Here is a 16,173-nt window from a genome sequence, read left to right on the forward strand (position 1 = left end):
ATTCATGAGGACTAGAACCCTTTTGATTGGTAACCGATACCAGGGGATTTGCAATAGTTCCTCACGCCATCACCCACAGAGACCTTTGCAAAGTTGTTCCTTTGTTAAGCTGGAATAAGCTAAAGATGTTGCAAAAGAATAATGAAAACAAACATCATGGTTTTTGCTCTGGGAAACCTCAGGCTGGATCCATTTCATCAAGCACAGATGCTTGTTCCCTGCTTTCTGTTTTTTTGGCTGTAACCAGTACTTTTCTTTATGGCACTTGCACATGGATGCCCAGATCACTTTTGAGCTAAGATTTTGAACCACCTGATCTCAGCTCTTATCCACTAAAACCACACCAACTCAGATATATTGGGAAGATGCTCAAACAGAAGGATGGACTCGTTTGAAAGGGCAAGGGTTTTTTGTTTTTGTTTTTGTAAAGGGGGGGGGGAAAGACCACACAAAAAAACCCCAGAAGTTTATCTCATCCTTTAGTCTCGAGGTATCAGCAATAACAAAGATCTATGGCTGTGCTTACTTTAATAAAGCTTATGTAGACAGATTGCCTTGTCAGATTCCCCTTTTCCTAACACTTATTTACTGAGCTTTTGTGGTTTGAAAGACATCACACCTTGAAGCAATAGTGGGAACGCTGGCTCTCCCGAGACCTACCAATAAGTTCTAATATATTTTGGAGAGACCATCACTGGAGGATGAGAGAAGAGCTCCCAGAGATCATAAGCATTTAATATTTCACTGCACTGAGAGATTGGATAGGACAAAGCTTGTGGGGGAAGTTTATGGGGAAATGAGCAGTTGTACAACCTGCTCACAATACTTTGCCTCCCCGAGCTGTTTTTCAGCTAAAAGAGAGCATGTCAGTACACTTCCACAGAATGCTGGAATCCATCAGTCTCATCCAGCAGGAATCTTCTCATGTTTCCACATCGGTTTGTAATAGACAGGGACTTTCTGAAGTCCCAAAGTGTAGCTGGGACTTGACACACCCTGAAACAGCCTTCCTGAACCTGGAGCTCGCCAGATCTTTGGCATGGTTAGAACTATCAGCCTCAGCCATACCTGCCAAGTTCCTGCCGGAAAAATAAGGGATCGGCAGACCGGAAGTAGCGCTGTCACCATTTTGGAACTGGGCGGAGCATGCTCAGAAGCGACTTTCGATGCTGCTCTGCCCAGTTCCAAAATGGCCACCATGCCAGAAATCGCTTCTGTGCATGTCCAGAGACTCCAGACATGCGCAGAAGGAGCATCCCCCGGACAGTAAGTAAACCGGGGGGAAACAAAAAAAATAATCCGTTTTTCCAGCTGGGAACAGCTGGAAAAACGGGGGTTTCCTGGGGAATACGGGAGACTTGGCAGCTATGGCCTCAGCCAGCTTGATGGGAGTTGCAGTCCAAAGGGCACCAAGAGGGCATCAAGCTGGGGGAAAGCTATCCTAAAATATTATAGCAGGAGTGGGGAACCTCGGGCCCAAGGGCCAAATGTGCCCCTCCAAGGTGCTCTAACTGGCCCAGGTCACACATCCTCCCTGTTGCCCAGTTACACCCCTTGTTGGCCTTGCTTCATACCCTCCTCAAGTGATTCTACCTTGCTTGCATGGATAGAGGATATCAAATCACAGAACTGTAGACTTGGAAGGGGCCTCAAGCATCACCCATCCATTCACCCAACATTGGGTTCGAACCCACAACCCTGAGATTAAGAGTCTCATGCTCTGCTGACTGAGCCAATCTCTGTCAAGACTTGCCTACTGCACCACTGTAAGACTCACATCCACTTTAAACTCTGACCCGACCCATCTCTGGCCTCCAGAAAGTGGCACAGAAGGGAAGGTGGCCCTCAGGCCCTCGCCTTTGCATTACATAGTCACCTCCTGGCCTCGGTGCTTCTTCATAATAAGCTTCCATTCAGCCTGCTGGCATCAAAGCTCCCGCATCGAACTGCCCTGATAGTTTAAACAGCACTTCCCTTTTAAAGAAAAAAATCGTACATTTTCCACTGCCACCTCCCGCAAATCATAAATAGTGATCCGCTGTAATAATACCCGCGGTTCCCGCCATCTGATCTCCCATGAGTCAGTCTTGGCTATAGTTCTTTTTTGTTCGTTCCCGGATGTCTCATTAATGAGCAGAGAGCCATCCAAAAGTCTCAGCCCCTACTTTGTACTATTTTCATTGCACTTTTTACCTCTGCATCTTTTATATGTGTTTGAACTAGGAGAACCTGTTGGGGGGTGAAAAAGAAAATTACAATATCAACCCTCTCCATTACACTGAGAACCCTGCCAGCACGATCAGCATTTTAAAACTGCAAATGTGGCAGGAGGAATAATAAGAGAAAGCAGGAATATGAGTGTGTGTGTTTCCTCTCCCTCCAAAAAAACAACAACAACACACACACACACACCTGGATTTGCTTGATTCCATCTCTTTGTTGCTCTAGTAGAAAATGTCTATGTCAATTAATTGTCTCATTACTTCATTGCTTTCTTCCGTCATCATAAATGGAAACCTGGATCCAAAAGAGGTGCTTCTTATGGGGAGGGGGGAAACTGCTCCCAGTACCCAAACCCTGTCAGTGTGCACTTAAAATGACCTTATTAAAGAACAGGAATTGGAAACCTTTTTCTCAGGTGAGGGGTGTATGCTGCCATATTTAATTAAGCCCAACAGGTGTTGCCTGGATTTTTTAAGAAAAGAAAAAAGGAAGAAAAAGCTATGGCTTCTATGACAGCTAAAGAATATGTCCAAAGCTGGTTTTTAAAAATTGTGGAATCGCTTGAAAACAAAGTTGAATGAGAACTGGGCTTTTGTTTCCCTTGCTTGGCTATGTGGGGGCAGGGGGAGCACAGACTCAGCCAGACAAAACTTGGCCCGTCTGCACAAGACACACATGCATAGCTGCCAAGTACCCCGTTTTCCCCGGGAAACCCCCGTTTTTACTTACCTTTTCCCGGTGGTCCCCCGTATCACTTCGTCTCCCATTTTTCTCCGTTATTTTCTCCTGCTGGCGGCCATTTTTTTTCTTTCTGATTTGCCCTTCTATGGGCACCAAAAATGGCCGCCGCTGGCTTCAAAAGTCGCATCTACGCATGTCCGGAAGTGCATAGACGCTACTTCCGGTGTCGTCGTCGGCCATTTTTGGTGCCCATAGATGGGCAGAGCGACACCAGAAGTTGCGTTGACGCACTTACTGACATGCGTAGAAGCGACTTTCAAAGCTGGCAGCAGCCATTTTTGGTGCCCATAGAAGGGCAAAGCGACACCGGAAGTTACGTTGACACAACTTCCGGTGTCACACAGCTACCGGTCCCGGATTCTGCAGTCCGGGACTTGGAAGGTAAGCACATGCTCTATGAGTGAACCCTCTTACCGCCACCTAGGGGTGAGGGAGGTATTCAATTTAATTTGCATTTAAAGGCAAATGTGCCTAATGCACATTCTCTGAAACAAGACACAAACTTAAATACAGGCGTCCTTCAAAATATAAACTACTCTGGATTTTTCAGTGCAATTTGCCAGCCAAGTCATGTTTGCAAGGATGCACATCTACTATATATTTTGGAAAGTCGTCTGTCTCTCCATATGTTCTCTCTCTGCTCAGATGCCTCTTGAGATATCATTGACTAAATTGGCATGACTGGATGGAGGAGCCATCCATGTTGGGAAAGAAAGATCCAAATTGTAGCGTACCCAGGATCAAAACTAGGGGGGGGGGCAAGCCATGGTCGTTCAGGTTGTGACATTTCAGCACGGAAAAGGAGAATGAAACCAAAATTTTAAGAAAACTATATATAATTATAGCAGTGCTTTATTACGGTAGTTATTACAATTATTTGCTTGGGGGGGGAATAATTTTTATTCTAGTTACATGTCTTATATACTAATATCATTTTTCTTGGGTTTGAAGAAAACTTGTTCAAAACTTTCATTTCAATCCAGTCCTGATTTTCCTTGAAGAATTTCCAATGGATGCTCATCAAACACAACCCAGTCAGTCTGTCCTCTCCCATTGTACTTCTGAGCCAGTTCTTTACCCTTTAAAATTTAATTTTCTACAGAAATTACTTAACTTACCTTTTTGGAACCAGTTTCTTATACAGTGGAACCTCAGTTTATGAACACCTTGGTTTACGAATTTTCGGTTTACGAACGCCGCGGACCCATCTGGAACGGATTAATTCACTTTCCATTACTTTCAATGGGAAAGTCCGCTTCAGTTTATGAACGCTTCAGTTTATGAACAGACTTCTGGAACCAATTACACCCATGCTTCGGGTTAAGTACGCTTCAGGTTGAGTACTCCGCGGACCCGTCTGGAACGGATTAATCCACTTTCCATTACTTTCAATGGGAAAGTTCGCTTCAGTTTATGAACGCTTCAGTTTATGAACAGACTTCCGAACCAATTGTGTTCATAAACCGAGGGACCACTGTATCCATTTAGGCAGCCTCGATGCCTTCTAAATGTAAATAAGAAGGTAAACTAATAGCGGGCGGCTCAGTTTAGCGGCGGGCTGCTCAGTTTAGTGACGCGGAACTCACTAGACCCCTCTAGAAGATTCCCTCTTCTCTCTGCTAGAGCCCGCTGGAGACCTCTCCCTCCCTTGAATCCCAATGGCTGGCTGGCATAGATTCCTCTACCAGTCGCTAGGTGGCTCTAGATACTTCTCGGTTTTTACACCATTTCAGTCTGGTAAACAACTGATTATTTGCCATTGCCCTACCTAATTTTGTTTCCTTTCATCACTTTATAACCATTTTTTAAAAATTGTTTGGGGGGGGGCAACTGCCCCTTGCTGGGTACGCCCATGTGCCCTCTGTGAAGAAAGGGACTGAGACGCTCACCATTTCTCTCAGGGAGGCTGTCAGGTGTGTCCTACTAGTCCTTCCAGGCACCGAGATTCCAAGACACGGTCTTCTATGAAGTTGGTCAGCCTTGCTGATACTTTGTGAGTAAACTTGAACGAGTGCCATGAATAGGCTAGGATTAATTCCATTTTAGAGCCACAGGCCTTGAGCTTATTTTGTACTCTTTACCTCCTGCCTGCTGTCTCCCTACCTTTTATTCCTCATTTTAGTTCCTTAACTTGACTGCTGAAGTGTGCATGCTTGCCAGCCTCAGGGTTTTAGAATCCCCATGTCCCCCACTAGGTGTTAAGGATTCAGGCTCCTGGGAGTTGAGAACTGGAGCTATAAGTGACCAGCTCACTTTTCTGGGGTCTGGGAGAGACTCAGGGAGACTGAGGGTGCCTCTTTGTAAACCACAAAGGTGCAGGGTGAACTGAGGAGTGCTTCAGCGCATCCCAGGTAAGTAAGACCCACCAGCAGCACTGCAGGGCTGTTGTGTTGCAGCTGGGCAATGCAGAGGGTGTGAGAGGCCTCTCTCTCGAGCATCCTCCCCCCTTTTGTCACACCCTCTCCCCCACTTTTCACTTTGAGTGATAATTTTGTGTGTGTGTGTGTGTGATTGTGAATTGTTTTCAACTGTCCGTAACACCAAGCTTCAGTTGTTGTAATATTCTCTGGGACCTTAGAGTGAAGGGTGGGTAATACATTGGGAAAAGAATAACATCTCTGGTTCTGAGGTCATTCGGACAATTTCTAGATATTAGAAGAAATGTATGAAGTTAACACTTAAACAAATGCTAATTTTGATCCTGGTTTAACATTCAAAACATCCTGTGTGGGCAGGGCCGGCCCTACGGCCAGGCTGGTTGGTGCAGGGCGCCAGGGCTCCCCACCCGCCAGGGGGCACCGCACAGCTGTGTCCGCCCGCTCTCCGTGGAGCTGCGCTCACCCACCCGCCGCGGAGCTGCACCCCCGGCAGCCGCGCAGCTCCGCCCGCCGCGCTGGGAAGCAGGGCGGGCGCTGGAGGGATCCGTCGCACCACGGCGCCAGGGCACCAAATATACTTAAGACGGCCCTGTGTGTGGGCATAAGGATGAGCTACCCCGGCCAACTATCTACTATGAGTTAGTATTTGTTCTTGTCAAAGAACTTATAAAGATGGACTGGTTGGCAGGCAAGTCAAAGAGGCAAAGGGACGGGCGCTGGTTTTCCCAACCTGATACCTTGCACTTGTTTTAAACAACAGCTCCCATCATCCCTGAACATTGGCCATGCCGGCTGGGGCTGATGGGAGTTGTAGTCCAAAACATCTGAAGAGCACCAGGTTGGGGAAAGCTGGAGAAGGCAGTGGAGTGGTATGGCACATCGGTCACATATTGTTAGCCCCAGCAGAATTGTATCCATTCCTGTCCTTCCAGTTGGTTTTCAAGTGGGGCATGCAAACCCAACTCTGATTATTAAAATCGTAAACATGATCCCTCACCATGGCCATGCCAAAAGAGAGCAGAACATTGTGGTTTCGTATAGATCATAATTAGCGGGGGGAAGTATTTGCTTTCTTTATCTGAGAAACAGCCAGTCATCTAAGGAAATGCCAAATATATTTGCTAATGCTGAAAACCCATTTTAGTCCCACTAGCAGTTTTATTCCATTCTCCAATCTCGCAGTTAGAGAAAGAGAGTTTGGGTTCCAAAGTACTTTGCAAGATTAGCTTCTTGGCTCTGCAAGGAGAAGCCCTTGACTCCCAAGTATGGAGTTTGCACAGCTGGACTATGGAAAGTGACATAGAAGCAATATGGATGGCGGTGTAATTTTTATGCTGGCGCCTTTCTCACTGCTGCATAGAGATATTTATAATTTAGAGAGCGCGGGTGGAAACATATTTGTAATCATGGAATGAGTTCTGCACTCGTGCTGGGACAACACTGCACACTTCTTTATTTATTTTAAATATTTAGATCCTGCTTTTCTCTCAGGCATGTGTCTGTGTGTTTATATACCCCCCCCCCGGTCAAAATATCAGGGTGATGTACAATCATTAAAATGACTGGCTACGCACACACAAAATGACCCTTCATAGGACTGCCTGCTGGCATGAATCAAGTCTTCATGAGACACCTAAGAGTCAAAAGCAAGGGTGCCTGTTGCATCTCTGCTGGAAGAGTGTTCCACAGCATGGGACCACTAACACCAAATACTTGACAGCTGGGGGACAAAAAGTGATCTGAGTGATCATATGATCTCAGTGATCAGGCTCAGGTGGCCCCTAAAGTATCCTGGACCCAAGGTGTTCAGGGTTTTGTATATCAACACAAGACCTATGAGAGAAAAGTGGGGAGGGGAGAGAGAGAGAGAATTCTCTGAAATTCTTCCTGTTTGAATTCATCAGAGTAGTTTGGTGCCAGAACCATTGGTACTTGGTGCCAAAATCCAATGAAACACCATTTCTGTAATGATGGTTGCTAGTCTTGATATTCTACAAGATGCCATTCAACCGTCTTCATAGAATCATAGAGTTGGAAGAGACCACAAGGGCCATCCAGTCCAACCCCCTGCCAAGCAGGAAACACCATCAAAGCATTCTTGACATATGGCTGTCAAGCCTCCGCTTAAAGACCTCCAAAGAAGGAGACTCCACCACACTCCTTGGCAGCAAATTCCACTGTCGAACAGCTCTTACTGTCAGGAAGTTCTTCCTAATGTTTAGGTGGAAGCTTCTTTCTTGTAGCTTGAATCCATTGCTCCGTGTCCGCTTCTCTGGAGCAGCAGAAAGCAACCTTTCGCCCTCCTCTGTATGACATCCTTTTATATATTTGAACATGGCTATCATATCACCCCTTAACCTTCTCTTCTCCAGGCTAAACATACCCAGCTCCCTAAGCCATTCCTCATAAGGCATCGTTTCCAAGCCTTTGACCATTTTGGTTTGGTTGCCCTTTTCTGGACACGTTCCAGCTTGTCAGTATCCTTCTTGAACTGTGGTGCCCAGAACTGGACACAGTACTCCAGGTGAGGTCTGACCAGAGCAGAATACAGTGGTACTATTACTTCCCTTGATCTAGACACTATACTCCTATTGATGCAGCCCAGAATTGCATTGGCTTTTTTAGCTGCTGCATCACACTGTTGACTCATGTCAAGTTTGTGGTCTACCAGGACTCCTAGATCCTTTTCACATGTACTGCTCTCAAGCCAGGTGTCACCCATCCTGTATTTGTGCCTTTCATTATTTTTTTTTGCCCAAGTGTAGTACTTTACATTTATCCTTGTTAAAATTCATCTTGTTTGCTTTGGCCCAGTTGTCTAATCTGTTAAGGTCATTTTCAGGACCCCGGATTTGTGTAGGGTTTACTTTGTAGCCATTTCTTCTCCCAAAGATATTCCACAAGGATCTGAGTTCTCCTTCTAGATGGGCTACTTTCCCAGGTTGATGAGCCCCACCTGCCCCTCATTTCCCTCAACAGCACGTGCAGAAACTGCCTTCTTGACTATTGAACCCACTTGTCCTCTCAATCTGCTGGAGCCTGTCTTCACATGCAGAGGATAGACAAGTCCCTAACTTACCGGTTTAGCCAGCCAGTCAATGTCATTCCCGGGGTGTGACCACTGTCACATGGTGGACAGCTTCTAGGAGCCACAGGTGAGAGCTGAGTGTAGGGTGGGGAACCAATGGTGGACGAACTACCCAGAAGTAACATGGTGTGTATTGCACCACCATGCAATGCAGGGGGTTGGACTAGTTGACTCTCAGGGTCCTTTCCAATTCTACAATTCTATGGTTCTATGATCCCAGCTGCTACTATTAGCATACAGCTGCAAGATCTAGTCTTTCCCGGTATATGAAAGTTTACTTACTTTCCCCGAAGCCTTGGGGAGCAGGGGGGGGGGTATTAACAACAGCTGTTGTGAACAGTGTGAATCCAAAACTGTCAGGTGTAAGGCAGCTAGCAGTTTATCAACCCCTGCTTATCCAAAACATCCCCAAACATGTCAGATACGATGGCAATCAACACCGAGTTCCTAATGAACAGGTCAATAGGAAGCTGCAACCTCTGATTCAGATGCTGGAACAGGCAGCTCCAATGCTTAAGCAGCAGCCATTAAGCCACAAGCCTCGGGTGGGAAGAGATGGCAAGCAATTGTAAACACCTCTGAGCATACAAGTGATCTAGTCTCCTAGCTGCTTCCAAATGACACCTTGATAAAATTGGTAACGCGATTTCTTCTGATGGTCAGCTTTTTCTTCGTCTCCTTCGCCGGTGTACGCAAGAGTCTGATGTTCAGCTGGTGTTTATTTTTATTAAAAAACAAACACCGAGGAGGAGTATATTTTAACAGAGAATGTCTTGGGAAGCCTATAGCGGATTAAAAGGCCCTATCGTACAAAAGAACTGAATAATACCAGAAGGGAATGAGAAGTACAGGGAGATAAGCAGGAGGTCTGCTGACCTGCCAAGGGTCAAGCCTTCAAGATACAGAGTATATTGCATTTCAAAGGAGGTGCTGCTGGCATAGCGAACCTTGCTAGACTGCGGTCATCTTATAAAAATGTATGGGTCATCGACTGTAAGAGAATATGCTTTTGAGGAACACACTCTAGTGGACTGGTTGCACCTCAGATCAAAAAGGCCACAGGGTAACTTTTAAACTGGTTTGGGGTAGGGGGAGGCAATGGGAGCTGAGAAGTCTTGAATTGTATTAGGGACTTCTGAACACCCGTGGCTGGAGACATACTATTAATGGTGGCGTGCCCTGTGTGTCGAGGTCCCCAGGACACCCCCCAATAAATCACACTTCACACATAAATTAAGTTTAAGGTTTTTGGCATAATTTTGGCCACAACTTTATTTAAATACAAAAAAAAGTGAGTGGTTGCTTAGGCATTGGTTCCATACATACATCATACACCTGTCTCCAAGACAGAACTAACTGACTTCCCCGCTTCCTGAAGTCAGTGCGGGGAAAGCATTTTGGGGAGAGAATGGAGCCGAAAGGCTGGCCGTTCGCCTCTCCACCAAATGCTGCCAGGGGCTCTTGCGTGGCCCTAGCCCAGTGATGGCGAACCTATGACACACATGTCAGACGTGACACGCCGAGCTCTTACTGCTGGCACGCGCCCCATCGGCCCATTTGCGCTGTTGTTGTTGCCCCCCCCATTTGTTCTCCCACTCCTCCTACAGCTTGTCTCCACTAGAGCTTGTCTCCACTAGAGCTTGTTTCTGCTGTTGCTGGTAGTCAGAGATTGGGTTTTTAACCCTTTCTGTGCTGTTTTTTCTGGCACTTTGGCAGACTATGATTGGGTGTAACAGCGTTTGTTTTTTAACCCATTCTGTGCTGGTTTTTTTGGTGTTTTGGCAGACTACCGTATGTTGGTGCTGCGTGTTAGTTCCAGCAAAGGTATTATTCATCATTTATTTCTGTTCTCTTTCCCCCCAAAAAAGCAAAGCAACTTTTGCACCCCCCCAAAAAACTCCAAAACTTTGGTTAGCAGCTCCCCCAAAAAAGCTCAACAACTCTGGGCACTTTGTGATAAATAAGGGTTTTTTGGTTTGGTTTGGTTAAATAATTAGTTTTTGGTTTATTAAATACAGTTATATATTACAATTATACATTTTTGTTATTTAAACTATGAATATCATGAAATTATGGTGTTTTTTCTCGAAGTGACACACCACCCGAGTTATGCTTGGTTTTTTGGCGAATATTGACACACCAAGCTCAAAAGGTTGCCCATCACTGCCCTAGCCCCTTGTCGAGCCCCTGGATTCCTTTAACGGAACTCACCCTTGCAGCAGCAGCACTGGAGGGGCCGGCACAACCAACGACCAATTCTGGCCGCTCCACCAACCAACAGCATTGGAGGGACCAGCACAACCAATTGTGATCCCTTCACCAAGCAATTTATGAACCAATGCCTAACCGCAACCTTACAAGTTGTGACGAATTGCTATGCAGTAGGCAAAAACCAAGTGGCACCAGCCAATCAGCCAAATGGAAAAATTCCTACCAGGCCTCTGCCTCAAAAGCAGACAACCCCATGTCAAGCACAGCAAGGTCAAACGCAACAGCCTAATTAAAGAGGAGGGTGGGCGGGTGATCCGAAGCTCGCAGCAAAGAGAAAGAGAAAGCCCAGGCTGCGAGCAAGGAATATAACCAGTGGGCTGTCCCCAAATTGCAACATCCAAATCTACCCCATGACACAAATCCACCAATTGCAGCCCTGTCCTGTTAGCTCCCACCGCAAGCCAGGCTCTCCATGAAGGAGAACCTGCTTTCCCAGAAGGAACTCATTGGCCACTGTGTGTGAGAGAAAATGCTCATTTAGATAGATGGACCTTTGATTCTTCTTATATTCATGTGTTCTTCATAAGGCTTCTCTCAAAAGAGAATTTGAGCCTAAAATTTTAGTTTATCATCTAGAACCAAGAAGTGAGGGGGGTGCTTGTGTATATTCCTCAGACTGAAAAACACGACCACCAGACTTTCTCCATCAAATTCCTCCTCTCATTAGGTAGTTCAAGCCAATTGTTAAGTCCTATTAATTTCCGCATGAAAGTTAAGTGTGTCTGATATCTCACACTGAAATAAAAGGGCTTGCCGTGGTTTGATTACTGGCAAAAGTGGCCTGAATTTGTGTATCATTGATTGAAATTAATGCTTTGTCCACGTTTCCTACTGATACGCAATGCCTATGTCATACAGTCAGGGCCGGATTAAGGTTTGATGAGGCTGTAAACTACTGAAGGTAATGGGGCCCTTTATATGCCCAGCTATCCTTTGTCAACAACAAATGGTCTCTGTTTTTTGTGTTGAATATATGCTATATGGTAATTTATGGATCCAAAAGGTATCGAAAGCCATTTGCACATAACAAAATATGTATTTTATCAAAGTAATTGTTGAACTGAAATACAATTAAGAATAAATATATTAACAGTGAAATAAAATTAAGAAGAAGTATATAAATAGTGGTTTTTTATCTTATATTTTGGAAATATACATCCAGTTTTTTTATTCCTTTAAAAAAAAATGGGGGGGGCAAGAGAGTAGGGCCCTAAGCTATAGCTTATTTAGCTTATATGTAAATCCTACACTGCGAACAGTGGTTAGAGCACTGTACCAGGAGAGGACTATTACTGTAATATTGGTGCCAATCCTTGTTGTGATATTTGGTCAGTCAGTCTAAAAAACATTAAAGGGGGGGGGGAGGCAGGGAGCATGTGCTCTTGGGGAAGAGGCAAGTGGTGTGTGCAATCATAGAATGTAGCCAGCAAAGTTCTACTCAATGTAGATCCATTGAAATGAGTGGGTCTCCTTTGTATATAACTAACATTGGATACAACTTCCTTCCTTTCTTTTTCTTTTTAAAAAAAGAAGATAGAAATTATGTCATTTCTTGTACTACATTTTGCACTTGATAAAATGTTAAAGTGCCCAAGTGCTAATTTCCTGTAAATCTGGGTGTTCTGGAAATGCTGACAGACCCTTAACTACAGTCCCGCTGCAGCTCTTTATAAATAATTCAGGTTTTGTGCTACTTTGACTAGTCCTTTCATACAATAGTGTGAATGGGTAAGAAAGCATCGTTTTTCAGCACTATAATTTGCCTTCCCTACATATGCATTAAAGAGCTGGGAAACAAGAATAGATGCCACAATTAGAGGGGGTCCAGGAGAAAGAGATTTCCTTTACAACAATCCAGCATTTCCAAAATAACTTTGTGATTCCTGAAGCCTCATTACAGAACACTTTTCAGCAGCCTGTGCAGGCCCATGGGCACTACACAACACGGCTGAATCTCCCCAGTTATTTGTTTGTTTGTTTAACCAGCTCATGGTATAGATTATTTAATAATAATAATAATAATAATAATAATAATAATAATAATAATAATAAGAGAGATACAGCAGTGGGAGCAGGAGATGGCCTGTTCTGGACATGGGGAGGAGAGAGGGCTTGCACTCTCCTGGAAGGAGTAGTTCCATAGCTTAGGGGTGCTCCTGGACAGTGGCGTAGGAAGCTGCTCCGGCACCTGGAGCGGCAAACATGACGCGCACCCGGGGGTGGGGCATCACTACGTAGCGCGCATGCACAGCGTCGCTACGTACGACATATGCGTCGCTACGTACGATGCATGCGTCACTACGTAGAGGGCGGCGCCCCCCTCAACCGGAACTGGGAGCGGACCACCCCCTGGATCCAGTATGGCAGATTCAACAACAACAACAACAACAACAACAACAACAACAGAGTATTAAACATAATGAAACTCCAAACATTAAAAACTTCCCTAAACAAGGCTGCCTTCAGATGTCTTCTAAAAGTCAGATAGTTGTTTATTTCCTTGACATCTAGTGGGAGGGCATTCCGCAGGGCGGGTGCCACTACTGAGAAGGCCCTCTGCCTGGTTCCCTGTAACCTCCCTTCTCACAGTGAGGGAACCGCCAGAAGGCCTTTGGCGCTGGACCTCAGTGTCTGGGCTGAACAATGGAGGTGGAGACGCTCCTTCAGGTATACTAAGGTGTTCACCTTAGTAGGGCCAGCTGGCACCACTGGTTTGGACATATATCTCATGTGAAAAGGATTTATGCAGTAGCTGTACACGAATTCATCAGAGCAACAGGTGGGTGAATGCCCATGCGCATGTGACAGAGCAGCCATGTGACCAACTTTCTAGAGGACAACCCTTTATGTTGAAAGGGTACTTCTCTTTGAAGGTGACCTCTGTCTGAGGCCCACCCAGTCCAAGTCTGGTTTAAAGATTAGGAAAAGTGGGGGAACAGGAACCCTGAATTTGCCCATCACAGTTAGCAGCACCTGGTCAGTAAATTGAGAGGGCAGGCACGCAAGTCACCCAGTTCCTTTCCCACTGTGATGAGGTGTCTTGTATTTCCATCTAAGTTACATTAATTCTGTTTAAATTTGCATTTGCACATAGATATTACCATACACAAATTTCATGCAAATTGGTCCTCTTCTGGCAATGCACAGACATGCCTTTTGCAATGCACAATAGGCCACGTGTGTGTGTGTGTGTGTGTGTGTGTGTGTGTGTTGTGTGTGTGAGCTTACTTTACCAAAGCGAACAGAGCAATAATATGATTCAGCTAATCTGAATACAGAACACAAAATGGCATTAGAGCTAATATAATTTAATCCACTTGCTTATTGTTATCACCATCAATTATTAGCATCTACAGATTTATATGAAGCTATAAGCTCACGAGCTTATCTCAGAAAGCAAATTGGATGCTTTCTCCATTCCCCCCCCCCTTTAAGCCCAGAAGCATGTAACATTCTGTGAATCCTTGCTATGTCGACATTAAAATGCAGCACGGGCAAATTATTCCGTGCTTGCATCAGCCTCGCCGAGAATGACCCACTTAGTCTTTTCTCATTTGACTATTCAAAAACCTATCTGCTCCATTTTTCAAAGCTCTAAGTGTGATGAGCTTGTGTAAAGATCTCTATTACAGCATAATAATAATGAAAAGCCTTCTTGCTTCGAAATGTCACGCAGTGCCCTACAGTGTGCGCGAGGAGTAACATACCCCCTTGGACCGATTCCTGCTACAGAGAGCAGAAGAGGCTGCATACTTCCGGAAAGACATAATTGACCAGGGATCTTCTGAACATAACCAGCCCTGGGGCTCACTTCCTACAGCACAGATCTAGGTACATAGAGAAAATACACATAGTGGGATCTCAAGCTAAATGCAGGCACAGTGCACTCCCCATATCTATCCAGTAATGACATGCAATTTCTAAAAGGAAGAGTTCTGGGGCTCAAGCCATATTATCTGCCTTGCTTCTTAATCCTTTCAAAAGAGAAACACAATTGGAAGCTTACTGTTTTCCCTACTGGCAAAGGCCATAATAAACCGCTTAGAGATTTTTAATTATATTAAGTGGCATAATTTTTTTAAAAAGCGCTTTATATCATCTAATATAAAGCGGATTGTGGTAGGGCTGTTAAGAAATTTAGCTTAGGGTTTGGTTTGTGTAAGGCCACAGCTCATGCTGAGTAATGGGGGGCGTGTGTATGCAAATTCCTTGGATCTGATTGGTTGTTGGGGCCCCTCTTAAAGCTGCGTCCACCATTTTCTGGTCACATTTTTGCCTGGCGTTTGAACTGTGTGTTTCTATCGGTTCCTGTCTGGCAAGAGAGCGTTCCTGGATTCCTGGAGTCTGGTTGTATCTGGCTTATTTAATTTGCTGATTTATTCAGCTTATTGCTTGCTTTTGATTTTTAGCTTTCATTTACTGCCTTATTTAGCTCCGTTTTGATTCTCCCCCTCCCCTCCCTCCCCACTCCCTTCCCCTACGGCTCGGCCTCGGCTGGGGGCGTTGGGAGTCCCCCCCCCCCCCGCACAGGCATCCCACTTTATTTAAAGGGCGCACCCCCCTTTAGATTCCTTTAAATTCTTTAAATTCCCCCCCCCCGCTTGCCTTGGCTAGCCTGCTGTGGCTCTTGGTGGGCAAGGGGGCCTTGGTACCCTGAGGGAGCCTTGGCTCCTGGCTCCTTGCCTGGCCGTTTTCCTGCTGGGGCTGGGCTGGGCTGGGCTGGAGCCACGTGGGTGGTTAATAGGGCTGTTGCCGGCTGAGGAGCATTGAGGCTGCTTGCGCTCTGCTGGGGGCCTCTAATTTGGCTTATTGGGGGCTGTGGCGTTTGCCGCCCCCCCTGGGGTGCCTGCGGGGTGGGGGTGCATCATTGGGAGGGCGCCAGGCCGTTATTGTGCCTGGTTTGCACGTTGCGTCCGCCATTTTAATGCTTGCAACCCCCTTTGCTATTAAGCAGAGAGCTGCTGCTTGTGCATTGGGGGGAGCGGTTTGAGGGGGGTTGCTGGGTCTTTAGGACCTTGGGAGGGGGTCCCCTCACTTGATTCACCTGGGGGGCCTCTAGTTTTTGTGTCCTGTATAGCGTTTGTTTTCTGTTTGCATCTGTTTTAGCTGAGGAAAAATTTTTTCCTGGCTGCAGTTTATTTCGAGGCTTGAGTGCTTGCAGCCAGTTTCTGGGCGTTTGGCGCCATCTACTGGCCACGAGTTGTTACTACACCTACAAATTTAATTGCCTTTTCCCTCAGCCTATATTGAAGTCCCTTGAACAGGCTTTGACTTTATTGTGTTGCCTGACTAGCTTATTGGGTCATTTTAACTTATTGGTTTCCTTTAATTACTTGATTTAATTTATATCCTTTTATTTAGGAATCTTAATTGATTCAATTGGATTATAATTGGCTTTGACCTGCGTGGGCTTGCTTTGGTTAAGTGAAAGGAAAAAACTTTTACTCCTTGCCTTTAATTGGAGGCCTGAGT

This window comes from Zootoca vivipara, chromosome 2 (assembly GCF_963506605.1).
Source record: "Zootoca vivipara chromosome 2, rZooViv1.1, whole genome shotgun sequence".
NCBI lineage: Eukaryota > Metazoa > Chordata > Lepidosauria > Squamata > Lacertidae > Zootoca > Zootoca vivipara.